Here is a 7,426-nt window from a genome sequence, read left to right as displayed (position 1 = left end):
AATGGTGCAAAGAGTTAGCAAGAATTGGTTTGGGAAAATTGAATTGCAGGGGCTCAAAGTGGTGATCAGACTAAATTTGGCAGATTTGGCCATTATCATATGTGAGTGGGAAATGTGTTTGAATTTCATTTGAATTGTGCACCCTTGGTTCCAAAAGTTGTAATAAGTGTTTAATAACATTATTCAACTAATGGTGAAGACCAAATAGGTCTAGGGTCAACATTTATAAAAATGCCATAGGGCATATGTGAGGGTTTTTAGGGTTTTCCAAATATTGGATTTTCTTCCTCTTTGTTTTATTTGGTTGGTGATCTTCATATGATCACCCTAGGGTTTTAGAGCATATCAAATACAAGTAATAACAAGCATCATGGCATATCACTCAAATGCACAAGTCCTATGCATGGTACTATATGCAAAAGAAAAGTTTTTGTTGGTTTGAAATTTTGTTTTCTGGAATTCTCTAACTTTCTTTTTATTGAAATTTGGGGTGTTACAACTCCGAATGAGGATAACACCAAGAGGCTGATGGCTATGAATGATGCAAGAAGTTGGCCAGGGATGCTTGAAAGCATCGACTGTATGCACTGAATGTGGAAGAATTTCCCGACAACATGGCATAGTCAGTACATCGGCCATCATCGTGATGCAACCATTGTGGTTCAAGCAGTGGCCTTGGAGAATATGTGGATTTGGCATGCTTTGTTAGGCCTGCCAGGATCTTTAAACATCAATATTCTGCAAAGATCACCTATTTTTTGTAAGCTTATCAATGGTGAGGCACCGGCTTGCAATTTCACCGTCAACGGCCATCAATATACCACGGGGTATTATCAAGTAGACAAGATCTATCCAAAGTGGTTCACATTTGTGAAAACCATAGCCAAAACCGCAATCAAAATGAAAGCTCATTTTGTAAAAATGCAAGAAGCAGCTCGAAAGGACATAGAGAGAGCTCTCCGTGTTTTGCAAGCTAGGTTTGCGATTTTTTGAGGGCCAACTAAATTTCAGGATAAGAAGACCCTTCATAAAATCATATCTGCCTGCATGATGATGCAAAATATAATCACTGAGGATGAGAGGGACATGCATCTCCCATTTGAATTTGACAATGTTGGCAGCCATATCAAACCTGCTAGAAATCCTAATCGGGTCAAAGCATTTCTTGAGACATAAAAGCAGATTGAGGACAGCGACAAGCATATGTAGCTGTGAGATGATCATGTGAAGCATCACTGGAAAATGTTTGGCCGCTAATTTATTTTTTCCTCTTTTTATTCTTAACTTGTGTGAAACTATTATTTTCCCCTCATTGGACCATTCATTTATTTGTTTAATTATTTGATTTGAACAATTATTGTAATTTGGATGTTTTTATACTATGTGATGGTTATAACAACAATAAATTTGATGTGTGTTGCTAGCGTATTGAGCTTTTATTTAATAAAAGTCTATGATATACATAAAATAGCAAAATCCTGTTTTGCAGTACGGAGATAGCGTAAAAAATATTCCAATTTATGGTAATGATATGCAGAATCTATTCTAAGGCCGCTCACAATGCATCGTATCTTAGCACACAATGCTAGGTAGTGGTGTTTGCTAAGAGCTAACATCTCCAATGCATTTTATCTTAAGAGTTGTATCTACATTTAATGATTTTATATACATGTACCCATGTGATTGGTCTAGCAATGTATTTTGCCTACTCCGTGCAAGAGTATGACTTTGTGCAAGAGTTGTATCTTAGCTAAGATATAACATCAATATGTTTCTTCATTTTTTTAAAAACCATAACATATTTAGCTAGCAAGCCGCCTCATTGAAAACCTTCAAATCCCTTTAGAAACTCTGGTTAAAAAAATAGTGCGTCTAAAACTTGCTGCTCTACAAATCACACTATCCTCGTTTAAGAGAGTTTGTAGAATAAATCTAGAGGGCTCATCAACCCAATAACATGAAACTTTAGTAGAAAGACAAATTCTAACTAAGTCATGAGCAACTTCATTGGTTTCTCTTGGGCAGTATTTAAACTTGACACATCCTATCAGCGCCACCAGGTTGACACAATCTGCAAAAATAGTTGAGGCCTTTCCCCACCATGCTTCATCACCTGAATATACTTCAACTGGTTCAGTGGAATCAGATTCCATTATTACATTACTGCACCCTTGGCGATTAGCTAGAGCCAACCCCTCCCTCATAGCATTCCCTTCAGCCATAGCCACACAAGCTACATGTGGCTGCAGTATTAGGGCATGTACAATGGGGTGATGTCAGCTTTCCCTTACGTTTGTCACGTCAGATTTTTGCTTAGTTGGAGGAGAGAGAATAAAGGGAGAGAAGATTTGCTTCCCTTAGCTAAGGGATGATCTCTTATGAAATAAGAGAAGGCTACTTTCCAATTGTACGACTGATCTTAGTCACATAATTTCCTACTAAAAATAATTAATTATCATTTATTGCAAGGGATGACAATAAGAGATAATGCATTGTACCGACTATATTTGTCATCCTCTCTAGATGATATGGCCTGCTAAGAGAAGACGTGCCTTTCCTACCATTGTACGTGCCCTTAAGGGACTCTCACGAAAATTTTATTGGAGCGTAATCTCTTTCTTTATTTAATATAGTGCCACGTAAGTAAATTATCTAGAATAACGTGCTAATAAACACCTTTTATGAAAGGCCTAAGAGGATCTCCACCGGCGGCTCCGATAGAGTTTTGGGGCCAACATCGAAAATAGGCTCGCACCGGCGCGCCCCAAATAGCGCCGGCGCTTTTCGAGCCCAATAGAAGCGCCGGCAACCCGTGTCGTCCCCTTCGCGAAGAGCGCGAATCGGGCGTCGGCGCCCTGCGAGACGATGGTTTTCACGGGTGGAGGCGCCTTGTCAGTGAGAGGACGTGATGGTTCGCATCGGAAACGACGCGGGAAGGTTGGTCGTCGGCGTTAATGGCCTCCCACGCGGAAACCCAAGCGGCAAGGAGGGCGGCGACTAGCCACGCGGCGTCCACCCACCTTCCCCACGCGCCTTCATTGCGCATCCGCCGCCTCCCTTAAAACCCCACCGGCGCGCACTTATCTTCTTCCCCGCCTTCCAACCCTAGCCACCGCCGTCGCAAACCTCCCACGCACCCACTACCGATGGCGCACAACGACGAGGCCGGCGGCAGCAGCGCCGGCGTGCTCCGCTCATTGCAGCTCACCCTCGACGAGGCCGATGTACTGTACTGCTAGCGCATCCCCGTGCTAGTACAGTACAAATTGCCGCACGGCTGGCACGTCTCCAACGCCGGCTTCGCCGTGCCACCGTCGCCACCGGCAGGACCACAGACGCGAGCCCTCGCCAGGGAATGGCGGAACCTGATGACGCCGGCGAGAGGAATTTGTCGGCCAACGCGCCCGACAGCCCGACCTGGCAGTGGCGATTTGAAGATGAGCGCGCCGTCGAGCTCGCGCAGGCGGCCGGGCGTGCGAGCGACCGCTTCAACACTGCCGGCCGTCATGCTTGGTGGCACGGCCACGACGTCGATGCCACGCTACGGCAGTATGTTTTCCGCCAGCGTCCGCGGCGACCCGTTGTACTTCCCGCAGGCGGCGTGCATGGCGCCGGCGGCACCGACTCTGCAGAGGGCGCCAGAAAGGACCGCGACATCCGGGAGCTCGCGCACCGGATCGTCAGCAGCCGCCGACCGCATGCGCTCGGCCGTGCTCGCTCCTCCTTCCAGATGCACCGTCATCCGCGACGGGCGAGGCGCGCGTTCTCTGCTCCGGCCCATTGGACGACGGGGTCGGGCCACCGCCGCCGCCTCAAGGAGGAGGACGCCGCGGCCTCGCCACCACTTCCACAGGCGAAGAAGAAGCAATGGTGGGAGATGGAGGCGGAGGCGCAGGCAGCCCTCCGTGGCGGCGACGACCCGGAGGAGTTCCCCGGTCAGAACTTCATCGTCGGCCGCTCCGTCGACGAGGACTACCGGCAGATCGCGATGGACGCGCGGCAGGCGGTGGTGTGGTCCGCTAGGGACCACGGCGCCAACTTCGTCGACCTCGCCGGGCCTTCCGAGCTGCCGGCGCCAAAGGAGGAGAAGGCCGCCGCCGCCGCCGACTGGTCCTTCGGGCCATCTAGCGACGACGGCGACGACAGTAACAACCTGGACTTGAGCGCCTTCGACTCACGGCGCCGCTATATTTTTTTTAATTTTTTAGTTTAAATTTCAGTTACTTTTATATAAATTTCGTTCGAATTTCGTATGAATATTATCTTATAATTTTCATTTTAAAATTCAAATTCTATCGAACTGGCGTATAGGGATACCGGTGTGGGAGCAGCATCCCCAAATAGAGGATGCTCTGTCGGCGCCCTGCACCACCGGCGCCCCTACAGACGATTATTTGGGGCGCCGCTGGAGCTAAGACGTCACTTTTGGCAGCGAAAAAAACCATCCACTTTATACGGTGGCGTGCGATGGCTGTCGGTCGCCTGATCCGGATAGCTAAAATCGGTTGCTTCGGTACCCGTTCGATCAGCATCTCACGGTCACAAACCATCACGCCGCGCTCTGCTGCAGGTAGATGTCGCTTTCGCTGTCGCTTTCGTCGAAAAGTGTCGCGCTAGCAGTGCAAGTGCCAAGTGAGTTGCAGCCGTCAATGCATGGAGGGAAGCTGTCACGTGGTGTGGAGCCCACTAAATGAGGTAGTATTTCTCTCTCCTATATTCACCCAATAGCTCCTTTGAAATTGTATAGGGAAAAGTTGTAACGTTGTAGCAAAAACTCACAATAAACACCAACCTAATTAATATACTTTCATTATATTTAAAAAAATACTTATACAACGTCGAAAAAAATGAGGAAAATACCACTTGTACCAAACGCCTAGAAAACTTTACGACATCTCGCATCTGAGTTTACAACAACATTAATTGACTTCTGTTATATTTTAAAAACACTTATACACCATAAAAATATGAGGAAAATATAATTTGTATCAAACACCTAGAAAACCTTATAACATCTCACATATGAGTTTACAACAAAATTATCAGTCTTCTTTTACATTTTTAAAATACTTATTGAACATCAGAAAATTTGAAGAAAATACAACTGGTAGCAAATGCGCATAAAGATTGCAACATCTCGCTTGTTATTTGAATTACAACAAAATTCACCGCTTATTTTTACAAAAGTCACAATCGACTGCAACAAAAAATTCATATGTTTGCAAACAATGTAAAAATGGTCAAGCAACAATTTATTTTCTACAGGTTAAATACAACAAAAATTATCATCTATTTTTACAAAAGTCACAAATGATTACAACAAAAAATCCATATATTTAAAAACAATGTGAAAATGGTCAAGCAACAATTTATTTTCTATTGGTTGAATACAACAAAAATTGTCATCTATTTTTACAAAAGTCACAAATGATTACAACAAAAAATCCATATATTTAAAAACAATGTGAAAGTGGTCAAGTAACAATTAATTTACTAAGGGTTGAATTACAATAAAAACCGTCAACTATTTTTCAAAAATCACAAATAATTACAACAAATCTATAATATTTATAAAAAAATACAATGTGGTCAAGCAACAATTAATTTATTACATATTGAATTTTGAAAAAAATATATGTACTTGTACGTGTCCATTTGTGACGGAGCTCCAAAGTACAAGTTAGACATGTGATGGAGGTCTAAAAGTTCACGTCTAGGCGTAGCATGTGTGGTTTAAGAAATGGCACACATGTGCGCTGACCGGGACGACCGATTTTCTCCTCTGGACCAGTCGGTGGATACCAAGCATTTTCCTTACTAGCACAAATACCCGTGCGTTGCTACGGGTTCTCCAATCTTAATTGTGGCAACTCTTTTTACTTCAAGTTAATCCAATTTAGCGCTAAACAACTCTTTCACTGTCCAAGCTTTTGGAGAAAAACTTGCACATTTACCCCAAATTTTAGTCCCAATCAACTGAACCACTTTTTAATCTTTAAATGTCAACTTTGGGAGGTACGGAGTATTTGATTAATCTCTTGTAATTAAGTAACCCAATCCATATAATACAATAGCACACACAAATAATAGTAATAATAATTCATATAAAAGATAAAAAAAGTTCGTAAATAGAACCATTAATACTTAAAATATTTTTTTATTTTAATTTATTATTACTCACGATCTTTTAATTTTCTTTTTCTAAATCTTTCAAACTTTGTTTTTTATACTTCTATTTAATTTAATCTATCATGTATCTCTTTTTTCTCACATTGTATAGCCCACTAACGGATGATTCATTTCTATAAGCAGCCAGTGTTAGCAACAAAGAAACAGCTAGCGATCCTTTTATCAGGTAGCAGCTATAGTAATTAGCAGCAATTTCGGCGAGCAGCTGACAGAGGTGTACACATATTGCAATCAGCAAGCAGAGCGCAGCTAGCAATCAGCTTCAGCAAAACAATCAGGGCACCAGAATAAATCTAGACCAAGATGACGACCCAACACACATGGGCTCTGGACTACCGTACGGGATCGACCTACTCCAGCACTGTCGTGCCGCCTTATTCACCTCCATCACTGCCGCCTGCTGATGCACATATGAGTCGGGATGCTAATTCAGTCACCAGCGCACTACAACATCTTGTTGGTCAGAGGAATTTCGCGGTGCACGCTGCGGGGATCCACATCCTGGCGTGTCCCTCCAGCAGCGGCCCTTCTTCCTGGGGAGCCCTTGGTTTCGGGGCACCGGGACGCTCGCCCTGCTCGCCCCCATCCAGGTAAGGGTTGGGCAGCCCGCCTACATGGAACTGGCTCGACGGGACAGAGTAAATCGTGCGACGAGCGGTGCCGTCTTTGCCAGACTATCAAAGATCGGATGCTGGATCCCGGTCTGGTTTGGTGACGCGCTCGCCGGATGCGCAGCAGCGTCCTCGCCCTGCCAAGGAGATGTGAAGTCTATCCGCCACCACCCCCTGGCCTGCCCTTTTCTGAGCCCCGGCGGCTCCCAATCGAGCCGGACTCCTCCGCCAGCCTGTTTTTTCCTATCATCAGGCGGAAAGGCAGAGGATTCTCAATCGATTTCGTGGGGAGGCTCGGAGCGTGAAGGATTATGGCCGAGTACGGGAGCGGGGGCAGAGACGATTGCACGCGACGGCACTGTCGGGCGGCGGCTACCCTCGAGATTGAAGCGTGCGGGGGAGATGGATTGGGTGTGCGAAGGAGACGGCGGGGGAGAGGGGAGGTCCTGAGGGTTTCCGTGACGAGAAGGGATATGACTGAAACTGAACCGGTATAACGGCATTATGCAGTATTATGTGGATTGGTGGGAGGGTAAAACGGTTCAACAAAAAGTTGGACGAAAATTTTGGCAGAAACCCTAGCTCCTTTATTATTAGGTATAGATACGATTCAGCCGGATGTGGTA

This window comes from Lolium perenne, chromosome 4 (genome assembly GCF_019359855.2).
Source record: "Lolium perenne isolate Kyuss_39 chromosome 4, Kyuss_2.0, whole genome shotgun sequence".
NCBI classification, from domain to species: Eukaryota; Viridiplantae; Streptophyta; class Magnoliopsida; order Poales; family Poaceae; genus Lolium; species Lolium perenne.
Note: the sequence above shows the minus strand (reverse complement) of the source record.